Below are 20,631 nucleotides of genomic sequence, written 5' to 3'. Positions count from 1 at the left end.
GCATTTTTTTTTTATTTTTTTTTTTTTTTATTGCATTTGAAAAAATTATGTATTTAAGTATTCACGAGAAAGGGGAGACAGAAAAGAAATGCAAAGATGGAAAGTTTCGAATATGTAAAACGTAGTGAAATCCGTAAATGATTTCATAACTGCTCTTGAACATTTCTTACAAACAAACGAGTCATCTCATACTTTCCTACAGGAGAAGTACATATTCATCAGAAAAAATTCCATTGATGTTGTCTATGAATGCTTATGCATCCAGCGAAGTCTGTGATCATTTTCTTTATCTGGAAACATACGTTATAGTTTTGAAGTTATAGTTTTACATTATTTGTTCACAATCGTTATAAAAAGACCGGAAATGTATTCAGGTCACGCACATGCTTTACTGCTTTATACGTACTATCGATGTTAAAAAACAACTCGTACCGAAAGGATTAATATAATTTTTATTTAAATTTTTTATTTCGTATTCATAGACGAAAACTGTGTTGTGTTGTTTGTCCGCAAATATGTAAAACGATTCCATTATATTATAAAGTTCTGAAAATCGATAGTTTTCGTTATACATTTCGTTAGTTAAAATAGTTAAATGACTTTCCAGAAACAAATCATGCTTCATGGACATTTTGAGCTTAGTTAGCGTAAAAGTTAAACCTTGTTCTGTAATTAGTTGTTACATGAAATTAAATGGATTTCAAGTAGCTGGTATGTAAATGATACTTAAACTAACATGTAATGCTTAAATCGTAAAATAGATATACATGTAAAATCAGTTAAATTTAGGGAATCAATATCGAATCAATATCAATAGGGAATATATTAAGTCAAAGATTATTTGAAAGAATTTCAATTTCACTTCAAACTTGAAAGGATATTTCAGATCAAGTAAATAACAAATTTATACCGGTATAGTGATCTCATGTTTCTTGAATTCAAACAATTTGTGTAATCGGTACGAGAATGTATGCAATATGGGATATTAAAGAGAATCGCATTAGGCATTATTGCACCATGTACGTCATAAATCGTCGATGAAAGCTCTGAAGCGGGCAAAAAAGTTTATAGCTTCGATAAATAAACTGTTCTTTGTAAATGATAGGTTAAAAAGTAGGTAATCAGCATTAATATCAATAGGATATTCCATCGAATAATTTTAAGGATCTTTGTATTATAACATATCCTTTAGATGAAAGATAATTGTTAGTTTTATAACGAAGAATCCACAAGTGTTTCTACAGTAACAAAGTAATTAACGTTTCCTTAAGGGACTAATTCTTGTTACAGATTTCTTTCACCTTCATCTTTGAAACTATTCATAAATTATATTTATATCTTTCAAAATATCACATCCTAATCCTTAATAATGCTCACAGTTTTGTAGTATTTAATATCTTTTGATTTATTCGAGATTTCTTCAAATCTAATACAGAATTCAAAATGTTTCACGTATTTATTATAGTCTATAGATTATGCTTACAGACTTGGTTCATGTATGTACGTATGTGTATTATACATTATTGTATTTAAGAATTTATATGATCGTCCCATGAAATACCTCTAGTCTGTAGGAAACAGTCTGTTGCTACTATGGTTTAGATGAAAGAATATTATGACATGTCGTTTAACTGTATGATACCATCTATTAATGTATCAACGATGACTTTAATGACAGTCTAATAGATATTGCGCTACAACTTTGATCGACGTGACTTATTTCTATGATGCACTTCGACAAGCTGATTTCAGCCAAATCAAGTCAAACGAAGTTTCTTATGTTTAATATTCATATAAACTTACTATGCATGTACGTAGTTTGTTTCAATAGCATCTACATAGTTTAAGAAACTAGTTGATGACGTTGTTTCAATAACACAATCATAGTGGTTTTTAGAATAATCATGATTCGAACGCAGACTATTAGGGGATGATATGTTTTAAGAACAAAAATTATAGTTTTCCCTTCTAAAACATGAGATTGAGATTGAAATAATTTTGAAAGAAGAGCAAAATAATTTTAATTCTTTAACCATTTAACTCTACCTTAATAACAAAATACAAGAACGTGTTAAGTATACATTATTACTAATTTAATTATTTATATCACTAATAAACAATATTCTTAATTCGCAATTCTTATATCATTGAACTATACTATTAATGAAATGATTTTATATAACTTGCAATTCAATGGAATAAAAACATGAATGAAATATTTAAACATACCTACGTACATAGATTTCCAATAATTTTACGTAACTTTATGAATTAACACGTTACAATATATTTTGCATATATATACGGTATATATCTGTTACATTTATCAAAAATGATTCTTGTTCAATTACATTCGCCACTTATATCGCGGAAGCGTAAAATTATTTCAAACAATATGAAAATAATTTATCGTGAAAAATATTTTACGTATTGTTTCTCGTTTTTATCGTAAATTAAGCACGTTCCCATTTCTTGCCATAAGAAATAATGGATAATAGATAACAACAGCGTAACGAAAGTAAAAATTATTGTTCATTCACGTTTTGAACGTAATTTTATCAGCTGTACTTTTTCAGCTACTTTGATTTTACTTAATTTCAAAGAACATATTTAAATAATAGCTGGCTTAACGTATGAAATATAACGTCGAAATATTACCGCGACTGTCTTGAACAGATTTCCGCCTGTAGATGACTTTAAACGTTTCCGTATCTCGTAATTTGCGAGAAACGAATCTCACATACATTTCTACGAGACCTTGCTCTGTCCATCTTGCAGTTCCTTCCTTGATTGACTTTCAAATTTCCCCCTGGATTCTAGGCTGTTTCTGTCATATAGAGTGAAGAGTTCGCTGGCCCTCGAAGCAAAGAGACAAGCACATAGAAAGTCTGCCTTTGGGGTTGGAAGTAAGCATAATTTACGATACGATGATCTAATCCCTTCATCACGCTTGGAATATACATGGTTGCCTGTAAAAGGACGCAGTTTTATATTCAGCAAGTTGCAAAGAAAAGATCTATGTCATTTTGTGATCTTATAGTACTCACTCGAGAGAAAAGTAAATTTTAATCAACGTTATATAATATTGATGAAATCCAATTGCTGGGTCAAGAAGAAGAGAAAAATATCCTTCGCCATTCATAACAAATATTTGACTTTCTGTTTTAATATACTGCGGGCACGAGAAAATATTTGCGCGTGTCCATATTTTCCAATGAACCGTTTTCCTATCAGCTTTTATATTTCAAATCAAATCCTTATAATCGTATGAAAGTACCATTAAATAATACCAAGTTTAATACGTGTATCATGTATTTATATTCATATTATTTAAATACCTTTCCTAGTCACTGTATAACTGCCATCTGTGGATAATACATAATTCTCTATTTATTCCTTCTGTAGCCGATATTCCACGACATGCATTATTTATTGATTTGTACGTGTGTCCACAATAGGTAGATTTCTCTCTATGTGTATTCATAAAAAAAAATTCGTTGGATTCAAATCAGATGATGGACGAGATTATTTTATTGGACACGTTTATTCTATCTATTCTATCGAGGGTTCGATTTAAACGTTCGATTTAAATGTTAAATAAAAAGTACGGTATATCAAGTAAATAGGATTATTGGATCTACGCTTATCAGATATTTTATACTTCTCTCATTAAACATGTATTACAAATTTACGGAGTTTTAGATTACTTCCTTGTAACATTCTCTCTCTCTCTCTCTCTATATATATATATATACAAATATGTACATATATGTAAGATAGTAATCCGGGGATAATTCAGGGATCTATTCTGTAGTCTGAAAATCGAGTTTTTATTATGGAGTAAATAATAAAATACAAAAATAAACAACAATTAATATGCGTCTATAACAATAAATAATACTTATATAAACGGGAAATAAAAAGTCTTTAGTACAATGTTTACCTGAAAATCGAGAATCGATTTTCAACGTCCTGAGCTACCGATCTTCCTTCTTCAGTCTTTAAAATTTTAAATAACTATTCTGTAACCTTGTCTGTCTCTAATGTAACTCTCTGTCCGTCCGTTCGCGAAAAATTTGCTTCTTAAAATGGTCGTCCATAAAATAAAAGAAGGTCTGTCCGTGAAACACAGCCTGTCGTGCAACCCGTAAAACAAAAAGAATCCCTATCCTACAGGAACTCTAGGGAGTTTACACCGCCCCTCGAATGGGGAGTGAAACAGATTCCCTTCAGATCCCCGATTACCGTTATCCACTTCATATATGGAGTTTGAAATCCTTCTTAGAATTATGAAAGGTCCTTTCCTCATTTCTTCCAGCTTATTTCTATTCATTTTTTTTCCGTTATGGGTGAAGACCATATCACCGATTTTAAATTCGTGTTCTCTTCTTTTTTTATCGTATTTTTGTTTGTTGATTTCGAAATTTCTTGTTGAGTTTTTGAATGCTTCTTCTCTGTCTCTTTTTAGGTTTATCTTATTCTCCATTATTTCCTTAGGGACGATTTCAATCATTTTTCCATTCAGTAAATGATTTGGGGCAAACCCCGTTACACTGTGTCTGGTGTTATTGTTTTCTTCTACGCTTTCTTCTGTGATTTCTGTCGAGTTTCTCTTATTTTTGTCTGAATTACATCTGATCCTGTTTACTAATGTTTGATTTACCCTTTTGTTCAGTCCATTGGAGGATGGGCAGTCTGTCGAGGTGAAAATTAATTTAATGTTCCTTTTCCTCCTATACTCTTGAATTTCTTTGGATGTCATTACTGGGTATCGGTCTGCAAGGATAATTTTTATGGAATCAGTTTCTCCTGTCGAGTCTATAAGTTTTATGATATCTTCTGTGTGTTGTGTTTTCGATGTGGACATAAAAACAACCCTTGAAAAATGATCGATGAGTATGTGCATGTATTTCTTTGGTGAGTTGTTATTGGGTGAAATCGACCTGGGAAATTCAGTGCTTCATAAATCACACAAGGTTGTTTCTTGGGCAGTGGCTCTGGCTTTCTGTCCAATCTTGCGTTACTCCCTTGTGTTTTTTTTCCCTTCGTCTGATATTGCCCCAAGAATCCGATTAACTCATTTGTTGATTGTACTGTTTCTTTATCCATTTTATCTTGAATGTGTATGGGTAATCCAATAACAATTAGATTTATCCCTGTCTCTTCAGAAGTCTTCCTTCTTACTTCCAATATTAATCATTCCTTTTTTATGGCATATTCAGTGAATGAACCTGAAATGTATTTAAAGTTATAAGTGTATCGTACTGCAGACCAACCTTTATTGCCAGAAGCTTTTTGAACTGCCACCTTCCAATTTTCCCAGTTGTATTCTTCATCCTTCAGCAGATTTGCTTGGTACCATTCTGATGCTGTTTTTCCCAAATATTTCTTCAAATTCTTGATCCTTTTTTCATCAGTTTGGATTTCGTATTTTTCGTATTCGGTTTCATACTCATATTAGAGTATGGAAGGGATCCGTATGTGAAATATGAATATTTCATACTCCAATCTGTGGCTTTTTGCCTTCCATCAAATTGTTTTATGACAAAGTCTGTGCCTTCTCTCTCATGCATGTTTTGTTTCTGGAAGATCTCTAATAATGTTTCTGTTTGAAGATTGGGCTTTTCGACTTCGGTCTTTATTTTCCTTGTGGGGATGATCTCCGATTCTTCTAAGTAAATATCTCGAAACACGAAGTTTAAACTTGTACCGATGTATGACGCTGCCGTTGCGTCATCCATCGTGAGTGCAATGTTTCTGTAATGGCTTACCTTGGTTAAGCTGTTTGCGGCTTTCTTCACTATCGATAAACTGAATAATCGCGGACGATGATCTCTTGCTTGATATTCTGGAGGAAAGACATCACATACTTCATCTTCTGGTTTTCTTATGGATTCTTATGCATTCTATTTTCTCCCCCTTGCGTTCTCGTTCATGGCGATACGTAGCTTCACTTCTAACGGCATGGCGTAGTGAAAATCGATTTGTAAGATCGTAATTTGGTGATAATTCAGGGATCGATTCTGTAGTCTGAAAATCGAGTTTTTATTATAAAGTAAATAATAAAATACAAAAATAAACGACAATTAATATGCGTTTATAACAATAAATAACAATAATTATATAAACGGGAAATAACAAGTCTTTAGTACAATGTTTACCTGAAAATTGAGAATCGATTTTCAACGTCCTGAGCTACCGATCTTTCTTCTTCAGTCTTTAAAATCTTAAATAACTATTCCGTAACCTTGTTTGTCTCTGATGTAACTCTCTGTCCGTCCGTTCGGGAAAAACGTGCTTCTTAAAATGGTCGTCCGTAAAACAAGGGAAGATCGGTCTGTCCGTGAAACACAGCCTGTCGTGCTACCCGCGAAACAAAAAGAATCCCTATCCTACATGAAATCTAGGGAGCTTGCATATATATATGTATCCTTTTAAAATTCTAACAAATTATACAGATTCATAAAAATATAGTTAAAGACTTTGTAATATAGTGGTTTTTAAATACACATATATAATTTTTAAATAAATGTTAAATTTCTTCCGACTATTCGTATCACATTACGATTATGCTCTTTTAGTTCTATAGCTTACGAAGTTAGTTTAGAAGTCGAGGCTTACCTCACAGGCTTACACAAAAGTATTGGTTGAAGTTTTCCTATCAAAAAAAAAAAAAGTAAAAAAAAGGAAAAAGATGTAATCGCTTTAATCCGCAGGTTGTAGTTAACACGTTTGTGTTTCGATTTAAAAGTTAATTCAATTAATCCATAATATCGAAATGTTGCTAACTGTTATTTTATATTTATTTTATATTATTTCATATTCAATCGTTTGATGAATACCGTAGATATCTGATATTTAATCATTTAGATGAATTTCATAGATATGTAATATTTAATCGTTAGATGCGTTCCATCAAAGTTTAATATTCATCTGCCCACGTTCTCTAAGGGAAGATTTGATATAAAATAATTTTCATAACGTTTTAAGACATTTATAAAATGATTACGTAACACTTTATGTTAATTTGGAAATTTAAATAAATTAGAGAATTATCAACACCATTCGTTGTTATAACGATGCTTAATAACTCGGAATACAAACAGCTTTCAAGTAATCGGATAAAATTTATTATGCTGCCAAAATAAAAGTATGATTTATACAAGGTAAAATCTCCTTTGTAAGTAGTGTGATGCTCGCAATGTCAGGCACACGAAGTATACGCGCATATTATATCACGTAATTTCAGCTTTATTCCATCTCTTAATCGCTTGGTTTGAAGAAGCCGTAAGTAACAAGCGAAGCCATAGCGTAAAATAGTTTTATTAAACTTGTAAACAGATATAAGAAATATAGTCGTAGTATCCAACTGCAAGTTCAAATGCGAAAAATAACGTTCGGGAAAATTTGTGACATGGTGAGAAATTTTATACTCATATCCTAAATTGATAACATATATATTATTTGTAGAAAATTATATTTATTTGTATATATGTAAACATAATATCTATTAATGAAAAAGTTAATTAAGAAATATCCTATTATTATTACTATTCGTATCTATTATTTTTCATTTAATAAAAAACTAGTGTACACCAACTCATGTTCATTCTACTGATCTTATTTTTACGGTTCGAAATATATATATCGAATTTCGATTTTCCATCGTGTTTCGCTTATGATTCATAAATATTAATTAGCATGCGATTAATTGGTGTTATAATTCAGAATGTTCGATATTCATTTACATTTATATTACTTTCACGTTATAGTTCAATATTTAACGTTGGTTAAATATTTTATTATTTGAAAGACTTGTGTCTATACTTCATATGCGACAAAAATTGAGAATTATTCACGTTTTTTAATTTAACGATCCTACTTTTATTTCAATTAAATCTCGATTCTTAAACTTTCATTTATTCGCGTCAAAATTAAATCCTAAGCTTCAATCCTACGCTTCCCTATGTAAAAACCTTTTAATCCTTATTTTTCGAATAGTTTGCGAGAATTGATCTTCGCGCAAGAATTAACGCCACTCAAGTACTAATTGATTCCATCTCCAGAGCGCTTAAGTGACATTCGATTGTCGCTTGAGTAGTTCTTATCCTCGCTGTAAAATACGACAGAATTTCGATTCCTCGATCATTAATTACATTATGAGACTACTTTCTCACGCTTTTCCATTCCACGCCGTGATTCCGCTCGCCTAACTACTCTTTCGTTATAGCGCCGATCAGACTTTCAACAAGCTCACGATTAATCTCGATAATGAAATTTCCATCACTATCGCAATAAAAAAGATTATTCTACGTTAAGCTATATCTTCTTTTTTTAATTGACAGAATGCATCGATACGTTGATCGCCACGTGTATTTTATAGATTTTGGCCAATAGATCGAATAGAAACACAGAGTGTGATTCTACGTGAAAAATAAGAAAGATAGGAAAAACACCTGGTATGATTTATTACAATTAATTTTTTTTTCATCCGAGGATCGAAATTGAGGATTTAACCGGTGTACTGAAATTTTTACAAATTTTATTCCACATTTTCCACTCGGTTTTTCACGTAGAATCAGTAATTGCTCGCTTCTGCCGCAATATTTTTCAGCCCATTTACATTATTAAAAGAAACGTTTTACTTTTCCAAGGTATTGTATTACATTCGCGCACTCTTCTCCGACAACGTTACCTAATTCTTCATATCGTCGGAAATTCCTTGGCCCATTATTCGCGTTTCATTCGTTGGAAACTTGCGTTAATTTGTTCGCCAACTGGAAGTTACATAAGTCCGTCGATTTTTATTTCCACGAACTGTTAGAATAGGATAAAATTTTGTTGCCATAAATTGTATTTAACGCGGAGTTATCAACCACGAGCTATTGTATAAAGCTTATTACTTATTGTATAGAACTTTTACTATATCGTAGATCAATAACGTACTAAGATTATGAAAATTTATGATTTATTTATGACTTATTTATGACTTATTATTTATTATTATAATATTAAGACTTATGTACGCGACTCGAATATTTATGTATTCTCCTTCAATATCCTTAATCCCTTCGATATGACGTATAAAATTTACAAATTGCCATTTTAACACAATTCAAATATAGTTCGCGTGGACTACACGCGAACGATGTGGTTTCGAATTTATTAACTAAGCGTTATACTTCCTCAATGTGGACATTACTTATGTACATGGAATGTACGATTATAGTTAGAAACGTGGCTGAAAATACAGATTTGTTAATGCTATAAGTTACAGTTGCACAATGATGAGTCATAGCAGAAGAGATTACCATAACTTCGAATATAACTTTTATCGTTACAATTCTATGTTAACGTTGTATTTGCATCTGACAGTTTGTTGAATTGCGTAATATCACGAAGATGGCGAACTAAGTTTAACTTGCTTTAAGAATATAAGTTTAACGATAAGTGAAATCTACCAGTTTCTTCTCTTTTTTCTTCTTTTTTTCTTTTTATTTTGCTTATTTCCTTATTTCGTGAGTTTCGTATAATTCTCATCTATCCAGGAATAATTTAAATGTAGAAAACAATTCAACGAAATGAGAAATATACGTTTGTTTCATGTGCGATTAAAAAATTGCATCCGACGAATTTAATATATCAATTAATAAGTATTATATTTGTTTGGAATGTTATTTCTGCAAAATTGTTTAGAATTGTTCTTTGGATATTTAATAATACGTATCTTGTAAGTTAACGAAGATACTCGCGATTTGTTGTTGTTCTTTTTTTTTTTTATTCATTAATGTAACTTTTACATACTGCTGTGTCCGCTAAAATAAGTTCAGATATTATGGAGGTTTCAAATACGTAACGACAAGAAGATATTGTGCCTGGAAAATAGTAGTAAATGTTGAATATGTCGATGTTAAAACGTCTTTAATATATTCGGTATAAATATATCGAATTTAATTTATTTTCAAATTACATTATTATTTAATGCTCGCGATTAACAACCATTTCCAATTACATATTTAATGATGCATCTATTATCAGAACTTATTAAAACATCGCATCTCATCGAAGATCACGTTATTCTGTGATTGTTTCGTACTCGCTACGTTTTATGTACGTACACGTAATGAGAATTAAAATTTATCGAAGGAGGAGCTGCGGTCTGCGAATAATTTTTTAACAAAAGCGAAAAAAAGAATCGTGTTAAATCTAACTAAGTATCTCTGTCTGTTGTTACAAATATTACGTTAAAATTGTGTACGAGACGAATAAATCGTAGAGAAATGGGGAATCGAAGAGGCAATTATGGCATAGAAATTAACAGGAAAAAATAATCTTATCTGTTAATTTTTATAGGATAGTTTGCTTTTTAATTTTTATCTATAGGCATAAGAGTAACCATTAGAAATACTTATAGAAATTTAATGGAATTTTCTGTTAAAATTACATCTACCTTGATTGAAGGAAATTTTAATTAATTTCATTCTTAAAACTCAACGAATCAAAGTAAATGCTTAACATTCGTCATACATTAATTGAATTCGCTAAAATTGATGTACCAAATACATTTCACCATGATGAAAATGTTTTAACGTTTGCATCGATATAATAGCGTTTGTACTGGTGTATTTATCGATGATATGTTTACTTGAAATACGTGAAAACAAAGTATAGCTACAACAGACTGTGTAAAAACAGAATGTAAATTATTGAACGTACTTTCGTACTGTGACGATAAATCGTGGGGATTGTTAATGAATTATTATGCACTCGGTAATAAAATACGCTTGCAAAATACAACATCTTTTTGCATGGAAGCTTTGATATTAATATTAAATATGCAAACAGGATATACAGCGTGATGAAGGCTATTCATTTAGTTTGCTTATTACTTTATAGAATGTTATAAACGTTAACTTCATATAGTTTAAGAAAATTATCACGGAATACACGTCACGTTGCACATGGAACATTTGCGGTGACATTTCAAAGGCTGATTAACAGAATGTTATTATTGTGCCGTAGAGAAATACGATTAGTGCGCGGAATTTACTCGAAACTATAGTAGAAAAATGGTAATACGGCGTTTATTTAATTAGAATTTCATTTTACGTTTTAATCATTCTTAAGCAACCTTCCTCTTCTATATTTGTAAAAGAGGAAACGAACACCTCGCTTTTTTTCTTCTGGTAACTTCAATCTTGTAATTTTGCTAATAACTTAACGTTATAATAACTAAGATTAATATATTGTATAATAAAAATCCGTAATTCTTTCGAAGATTGACGTTATGTAAGGGTAAAGCTGTAAGTAAACGTTGGTTTATAGATATGAACGTTAACGGTATAGCAAACGTTTATTAAAGTAATAACGCAAATAATAAATGAAACATTTCCTTAAAAATGAAAGCATGCGTTGATCGAATGCAGTTGATTGTTACGTTTGACAGCCTATAAAATTTTTCTGAGAGTCGTGTTAAATAATGAACGTAAAAAATATTACTTTTTGCATGATTTATCATTAAACATGTTTGTTTAATAGAGCGAGTAAAACAGTCCCGGAAGGATTTGAGTTCTCATCGACCCTTTTTTCCCAGAAATTACGCTCTTGGTGCAACAATTTCAACAATTTTCAGCAGTTGCCAAAATTATTTTAATACAACTTTCAGCTGAAAAATTATAAGAAATTGTTAGAATTTAATATTAGGAAAAAACGTAATATCGATGTTAAAAGAATTTATAAAGCGACACAGAAAGGACTTATTAATTTCTCGAAGGCAATTGAAAAGAAAAGCATGTTTCTGTTTTTGGGAAGCTTTTAAAGTCAGGTGTTCCATATTAAGTGCAATTAACTTGCAAATATTTATATTTGCGCAGTTCCTTCATTTTGAAATATTCGCAAAATTTGCTGCATATTTCGTGTTCGTTCCATCTTCCGAAATGAAAATAAAAATTTTTATTCAATGTCTGAATATATTTCATTATATTCCATCTTTCTCATGATTGAAAGTTTCTTCTTCTTTTTAATAATTATATCGTAGCAAATACACAAAGATATTCATATTCATACACAAAGATATAGATATTCATACACACAAATCATAAGATATTCATACACAAACATATTCAAGATATATATAGATAAGATTTATTTCATCCTCTACGTTTCCTAAACGTTTCATGGACTTTTGCATTTTTAAAATTCCCACAAATGCACGAACATCCGCGATCTAATAATCTAACGATGAGTCCGCTATTTCGGAAGATATTTCTATATTTTGGGTAAATCGTTGCTTTGTAATATTTGACATAAGAGAAGCTCGTTAACGAACGCGTAACGTCAGATATCCACGTTTACCGCGACTCTTTCAGGAGAAGAACTTTGCAGCTAGGAGAGTTTTAAGGAACTTTTAATTTAGAAGAATTTTAAAGAACGACCGTAACATGTATATTCCGACGCAAATGTCGTTCCTGATAGGAGAATCACACAGTCGAGTTCAGCAATCGAATCGATGTTCAACAGATGCGAGGGCAGAAGCAGACGAAGAATAAAGAGAGAATAAACACGCACTCGTTAAATCAGCGCAACGAGTAAAGTAGATCTAGCCATTATTCCGTTCTGAAAAGGAAGACGAATGGAAGAGGAAAGGAAGGTTCAAAAGAGCATCGTTCGCTTTGATTATTGACACACGCTCACGCTAATAACGGTCATTGAAAGGCGAACGGAGAATGAGAATTATTGAAACTTGGAAATATCGAAAGCTTGAAGCTTCGCTAATTAAGAGAAGTCAACTGTCATAAACATCGATGAAGATCCTATCGACGGAAAGTTAGGAAATTTAATCTTTTCCCTTTACTTTTGACTCGAACGCGAACAGTTTGATCTGTTTCTCGTTTGAGGAACGACCTAACGAGTATACAGAGTCTTTCGCGTACATTACTCGTCGGAAGTTTCGAGTCATTGCGCGTTTCATCAAATTTTGCAGAATTTAAAGAATCGAAGACTTCGCTTTGATAAATTTTTAATTAAAGAAACGTATAGTCGAGTGCAGGCGATTATTGCTGATAACTGTAACATTTATTTTAGTAACGAAATTGACAGGAGATTTGGCATAGATAATACAGGAAAAGTATTTTAAGCTTTCCATATACGAGGGAGAAAAAGTTTAATTATTTATATCGTAAAGTGGCGTCAGGGAAAACCGGTGTCTTATTTCATGAATCTGAGTCTTCTATCGAGTAAACGTTCCTCTTTAATAAAGTCTATAACGTGTTAGAACGATACAACAATTTTAGTTATTCCGTAGAGTATTACGACAACAGTCTTAGACCATTTGCATGATGATCAGGATCGCATGGTCAAGCAGACAAGTAAGTGTCACAGTGTAAAAGAAAAATAGTATCGGTGCATGACGTAGGGATGATGTACGGTGGTAAAGCGAAAGCTGAAGGACATTCGAATAAAAAGAAATAATAAAAAGAAAATAGTTATCGGTTATACAATGTGAACAAAATTACGTACGTGTTTAGAGCAACGACGTTGCCTACTACAGTTGTACGGTAACGAGCCTTTAGAATTTAAAGCCTGGATATTACTCTCGCGATGCTCGTCGATTATACGATGGACATTTTTCTAATAGTTTACAGTAAAAATATTCCTACGTCCAATAGATTGAATTTCAAGTTGAAAAATAATATTAGAAAAGACTGAAAACTTCACGATTCCTAGGATTACGTGTAACATTGCGTCTGCGGAGCCAGAAAATTGATCCACCGATTGGTCTCAAAGGAAAGTTATTTATAAGTCAAAGAGTATCGTATTGCATCGTTCTTTCTTTATTCGAAGCACTCGGGAACGTTCGCTGTAAACATTTCCATTGTATCGCGATCAACGAAGAATGATTCGTTTCGTAACTATAATCGCATTTTCATCCATAATGGACAAGACGAAACAAAGCGAAAGGAAAGTTGTACGTTCTCAATTACTCCTATACGGAACAAAGATCAGAAGTTATAAGTTATAGTCATAAGGGGCGACTTAATTGAAAATTACTTGACATCACGCGTTGCTCGAGAGCGAAGTTACGCGGATGTTTATATCGTCTGGGAGTCCCAGAGCAGCAGTTAAGGGTTAATATCGAGAGCGCAGCGATGGTAAACGTTATAATAATACAAAGTTCCGATATTCTCTAACTCTAACCATTCTACAAATTTCATCTTTAAACGGTATCGTGATCTGGTCCTGGTTTAACCAATTGGCTGTTTTCCACGAGTATACTCGTCACGAAGAGATGGCAGTATTTTACGTTACGACGAGCCCCGTCAGTACTAAATTGAAAAATAAAACAGTCGTTTCGTAACAACTTAATTCTATATTATAACAGCCACCCGTACTCCGTGTTCGACGAGTATACTCGCCATCGCTTACTGTTCGCGACACACTTTTAGGTACACGCTTTTCAAAGAGGTCGCAACCGCTAACTACTAAACTTTTTTATTCTGACATTGAAATTTAACAAGAATAAATCAATATTAGCGGCAATTTCAGTTCTATCCTTGGCACGTAAATACAATATAATTTACCTTTAACGAAAATGAATGCAATTATTCGTAATTATTCGCGATACTATTTACTTATATATTTTCCTATGTTGTCTTACGACAAGAGGATCAGCAGCAGGGTTAATTTATCAGTGTAAAAATATGCGCAAACTTCCACGATCCAGTTATAACACGCGATATAATTCGCTATTTGCTTAGCTCGCTTCGCCAACTGCCAGCCTCGCTATCTTTGTCCATGAGGATCTATTAAGAGTATCATTTTAATTACACGTTGGTCGATCGAACGGCCAACGAGAAACGCGGCCGACAATTTTGATTAAATAGCCGCTAGCGTTACCGAGAACACGGCTCGTGTAAAACAATTTCGTCAGACAATTTTGGTTATCGGATTTGTTCGGCGAGACGCGCAAACAAACCGGCTTTCACCTCGTCAAAGGCTACGTTTCACGCGAAACTCGCGCCAGTTACAGCGTTAACTTCCTTTGTAGTATTCATGGTGAAATCGCCAATTCATTTCCACCGTCTAACGAGAAAGACGAAACGGACGTATTCTCGGTGAACGCTTCCCTTTCGCGTCTCTCCCGTTCTTCGCATCGCTCTGCTTCAACGCAGTACAACCAGCCAGCTCTCTCGTTCGACAGCTGACAAATTGCCTGCGTAACTTGTTTGCCGCGACCGCGAGAACTATGTTTTAAGTCGAATGATCGTCAGATGTTACGAACAATTGGAAATTATCTTCATTTCCCATATCGCTGGCCGATGCTCACGATCTGTTCAGTTTGGAAAACATGGAACAGCTCGCTGGACGATTAGTTTGAATTTTACGGAATCGCGTTTGAGGTGGAATATGCCGAGATCGTTGATGTTCGACTGCTCCCACGAATACTCTGGTGTCTGTACGTTTTATCAGTCGAACCTAACATTTCTCAGTGACGGATAAGTTTCTTTTTAAAAAATCTACACATTCTTTTCTCTGTTCGATAGAATAGAATTCCGATAAATAAGAATTTGGTATGAAACTAACAACGTTCCAGTCGTACAGAAAGAAAATAGAATTTAATTAAAAAGGTGGGAGGTGGTGTAAGAATCGGCGATAGAATTCATCAAGAGTACGTGACGTTGGAAAAGCTACAGTCACAGATGTTAGAAAATGGAAACGTGATATTGAGAATTATGTAAAGCACGTGGATTGCTCGAATGATGGGGTAACTGTGGGGAAACCTTAAATACACTAATGTAATGGGATGGTTTCGTTGTGATAAAGACGATAATAACGACGATTTTATACAAATGGAAACAGCCAGCTAAAACGATAATGGAGAGGCACTTTCCCATGCCGAAGCACCCATGCCATTCGAAAAAGGGGCTTCGATCGTATAAAATTCACCGCGCAAAAGCTCCCAGGTACAGAGAAAATGTAATTTTACGCAGTTATTAAATTTACGCAGTTATTTCTACCGAAAGAATCGTGTGACGTGGTGCTTAAAAAGATATGGAATGTATAAATATTCAAAAAATCAATTTTATAAAATTAAATCTATCGATCCATTAATAGGATTAAAAGAAAGGAATACATCCGAAATGTACACAAAATTGAAGGAAAGGAAGATTTGTATAAAAATTGTAATAATACGATGCAGCAATTTCACGATACCATTTAATTAAAGTGGGTGTATATTTTTTTGAGAGCATCCTCTGTACATCAGAAATATATTACGAAATAGAAATATGTTATTACTGGTTTTCCGATGAGAATCCGAAGTGTATCAAACATTTAATCGGCGTAGATATTTATCGACGCAACAGTTGCAATTTCACAGATACAAATATCTTGCGAGTTCTCTCATCGTCGTAATTTGTATCTCCTTTATATACATCGTCTGTCTGAATATTCTTTCTAATATTCTAATTGGACTGTAGATTTTGATGCAAATTCATATTTTTGAGAATATGATTGAAAAAAAAAAGAGAAGTAAAGAGTATTTTGTATATTTTATATTTTCTTTCGTATCACGTGCATTTTGTACAATTTTATTGAAATTGGATTACAAGAGCCAAGCAAATCGAACATCAAACGGACTACGCGCCGTGTGTTACTTTATAGGAAAATCACGACAATGTCTGTAACATTCGTAGTATTTTACGATCCTATCTACGATAGCAATTAAAAGTTCATCAAACAGATGATTACATCACGTACAAGCCATTTGAAAGTCAAATTGTTCCATTTTCCGAAAATTTATTCTTTCTAACTTTTTAAGGGTATTGTACATCGTGGCTTATTAACATACTAAATAATAATTGACTGTTCGAATAGTTTGATGATTTTTGGAAAGTACGTGTCCCTGGTAAATATAACTTCTATGCACACTTCCAAATCCGTTTGAAATTTCACCGATACGATCAAGTTAGGCGTGTCTCGCTACAGTGCTGCAATGATCATTTCGAAATGCTTCGTATATCATATACGCAAAAAGTTTCCAGCAACGTTGAAACAGCTTCGCGAGCCACGTGTAATTTATTTATAAAAGATTTTTGCAACTGTCGAGACATCTTGGTATCTGTTAATAATCGTTGAGATATCATTGCAATCAAGTAATTGCACTGTATCATACGCGATAACGAAGTTACTCGATTATTCGAATGGTATGTACTGGGATTAGTTTCGATGGATGTTTGAATGATGACGGAATATTTGGCCAGCATAAGGACTGATCCCTTCCATATCGATCGCGTTTATCGATATTTGATAAAGAGGTCGTTTGCAAATTACATTTACCGTCTACTGTTGCTCACGAAATTATTCCAACTCTGATACGTGCTTCTTTATAAATATATCGCGTGTGTACGTGTATGTTACATATTATATTACATATCGCATATTACATATTATATTGTATTTTAAGTAACAAGATATTTAGTGCGAGTGTATATTTCGCAGAGATTCCAAAAGTGATTAAACAGTCAATTATCCATCACATCGATGCATCTCAATGTTCAATGGGACAGTATTTCGCGTCTATAACATGTTGAAGATAGCTCTTTATGGTGTATCTCGTGGAGGAAATTAATTTCACGAAATTAATTAAACAGTCAATTATCTGTTGTACCGATACGTCTTGATATTCAATGGAATAATTTTTGATATTTATTGTACGCTCAAAATACCTATCTATACTATGTACTATTTTTCCCCCCAAATATTCGCCACAACTATTTTCTGCCTTTTACATTTGCACTTTCAGGATGATTTCAAATTCTACCAATGTGATCTGGATAGTCGTGTTTCGTTACAAAACGAACAAAATCCCGAAGTCTCGTGTAACGGGCTATAGGAGGCGTTGGTGCGTTCTTTAAAACAGAATAACTTTTCAAAAATTGAGTCAAACAATTTGTTTCTTTCCTTTTTTCTTTTTTTTTTTTTTTTTTTTTTTTACGAGTTAGAAGAATTGGAAAGATTAACAATAGGTGACGTGTAAAGAAATGTTGAAAGAAGTACAATTAGTCGGAATAGCGAAGAAGAAAGTAAAGGTAGCTTTTTACAACTTTTCTAGCTGGACCTGTAACGAAGATTTAAATAACACATTTCGAAGATTTCCTCTAACTCGTCGAGCAAAATTCAAATGGTTCGGTCCACAGTTGCAGACGAGTTATTTCGTTCGAATGAACGTACGAAACGAAAGATATTTTTACGGCGAGTGTCGGACTATTTTAGCTTTCGAGGCATTGTAAGTTGAATTTTAGTTGCGGTGTCGACAAATCATTGATTCAGTGACAGTGAATTTTCTTTTTTCTGGGTGTGATGCGAATGCGCAGAAACTTTGACGTCAAACGTTCCCGCTGAACGAACAGGACCTTCCGGCTGCCATGGATATTGATTTTCCTTGGGCTTCAAGGTTTCTGGAGCAGCTGTACCCATCCAGCGCAGACTCCGGCTATTCTCAATATGGCTGCCTATTGTACCCAAATCCGCTCGTTTTGCGTCGCAACGCGCTCGCCGCCATACACCAGCATGCGATCAATGCGCCAATGACATCAGCCGAATTTATTTTCGAATGTGACGCGCTAGACGTTATCAACATGGCCGATACATGTACCCTGTCACGTACTTCCTGATCGTCGTGTCTATCTCCATGGTCGTAAGCATCAATGGTAAGCCTCGCATTTCACTCGCTTTGTCGGGCTGCTTAAACCTTCGCCTCTTTAATTCGACGCGTTTCTCACACGTTTCGCCACGAATCAAATTACATTTTTCTGAAATTAAAAATTCGCCGATACGCGTTGTCCATCTTCGGTATTTGCGAGAGAAGAAAACGATTCTTGCGCCTTATTCGTCACGCCGATTTTCACGTCGATACGATCGGAATACCAAAGTTGATCGACTCGACAATGTATTGACCAGTTAGCCGTTGCGACTAATGCGACTAAAATGCGTTAGAAAGGACAGAACAACTACTTTGTTCACGCTGTATTATAGTTTTTTCATAATAATTATTTATATCTCTTCATTTGTTCGTTTTACCTGGTCCTGGCTTCCAAATGGTCGAAACGTCTTCAAATTTACGAATATATTTTAGTTTTCGCTGAAATTGCAGTTTAAACAGCAAAAACTGCTTTTTACGCGTGACGAGTATACTCGTCAAGAGTAGGTAACTGGTTAAGACGGAAGATAATTTGCCAGGATAGACAATGGCGGTATTTCGTCTTTGAGAATTTTTAATTTGAGGAATTTTTCTTTCAACAAAGAGCGTTTCTGTAATGGAAAATGGAAGTTTCTGTTTCTTCCCATTTTTCTCTTTCTTTCTCGAGGTTCCTTTCAGTTACATGGCCCTATTTGTTTTACGAGCAAGTTGCGTTTTAGGAGCGTGTTTCGTTGAGGGAGTTTTCACTAGATGTCTGAAGGAACGATGTTTCGTCTATTTATAGCGAAGATCTTTCTCTACATATAAACTGCATATAGAGGAAAGTGCACCTGTTGAAGCCTTCACTCGTAGGTGTTAGCCATTTGTGTTACGAATCGTGTAAACAACGATCATCGTACACGGTGCATTTAATTGACTTTTCTTCCGTGATAAGCTTCGCGATGAATTCTCATTTCGAGGCTACCTTTTTCATTTACCGTCTTGCCTATGTTTCCTATGTATAAAATAAATAATTCATACTGAATACATCTATTTCTATTTTCTCTTTTTCTTTAGATAAGAAGAATATTACAATCAACTTTCACAGAGAATTTTTAACATTAGACCGTCCCAAAAGTGTCTTTTATCTTATAAGGAAATAATAGACGCACAACATTTTTTGTTTTAAATTATTTTATTGAATTACGTTTAATCCATCTTATTCTATTGGAACCAGATGTGAAATAAAACAGTATAATTTTTAACTTCATGAAATATACATAGAATATTTCGTGGATATCGAATCTGCAGTCTTGCGTAGATCCAATTGTCGTGTAGATGCAAACGTAGTCGTATACCGTCTGTTTAGTCTTCGGAGATGATCGAATCTGTTAAGAAGCTGAAACTCTAGAGGATTGGTACGATTGATCAAACTTGCGTGGAAGCGTTTTTCCGAACTTGGAAATATCTTTCATAACTGTAGGTATTTTTAAGTACCCGTGTATGATTTCGTTGATTACCTGCCAATGGATAAGGAATACGTTTGCTGCTCTCGGAATACGTTTAATTGAAATAAATCGAAATAAATTTTTCGTAATTTCCGGATACGTTTACGATATTTTGCTTGCCAAGTCTTACCGTCGGACGTATCGCAAGAACAGCAGGAAAATTTGGCGAAATATCGTTAGAGACGCTATTCGACGGAAAAGCTAAACATCCGAAGAATTCCGTTCTAAATAAGAAACCTAAACCGATGTTTCACCTTATTAGACGATTTCCTCGATGATATCCCTTTCCGCAATCTTCCTAGCAATCTTGTCAACGAACGCGACGAAATTTCATCTTACGCATATCGCCGATGTGTCTGTAAATGTCAAGACTAATATCTATTTATTTGTACAAAAATGTACAAAAATCTGACGTTAATGAAAGCACGACACATTTGTTTGAAA

General features: G+C 33.5%; 2 long non-coding RNA genes across 2 annotated transcripts; both read right to left on the bottom strand.

The window, feature by feature from the left end:
- Window positions 1–432: 432 nt before the first annotated feature.
- On the bottom strand, window positions 433–3,126 carry LOC126927254 (uncharacterized). Its single transcript, XR_007715326.1, has 3 exons — window positions 3,048–3,126; window positions 2,659–2,969; window positions 433–546 (listed from the first exon to the last, which is right to left on the bottom strand). It is a non-coding gene; the product is annotated as an uncharacterized LOC126927254 (long non-coding RNA).
- A 30-nt stretch (window positions 3,127–3,156) lies between these two features.
- Window positions 3,157–3,988, bottom strand: LOC126927267 (uncharacterized). Its single transcript, XR_007715340.1, has 2 exons — window positions 3,944–3,988; window positions 3,157–3,470 (listed from the first exon to the last, which is right to left on the bottom strand). It is a non-coding gene; the product is annotated as an uncharacterized LOC126927267 (long non-coding RNA).
- Window positions 3,989–20,631: the final 16,643 nt, after the last annotated feature.

This window comes from Bombus affinis, unplaced genomic scaffold (assembly GCF_024516045.1).
Source record: "Bombus affinis isolate iyBomAffi1 unplaced genomic scaffold, iyBomAffi1.2 ctg00000080.1, whole genome shotgun sequence".
NCBI lineage: Eukaryota > Metazoa > Arthropoda > Insecta > Hymenoptera > Apidae > Bombus > Bombus affinis.
The sequence above is the reverse complement of the archived record's forward strand: the minus strand, read 5'-3'. Positions and strand labels throughout refer to the sequence as shown.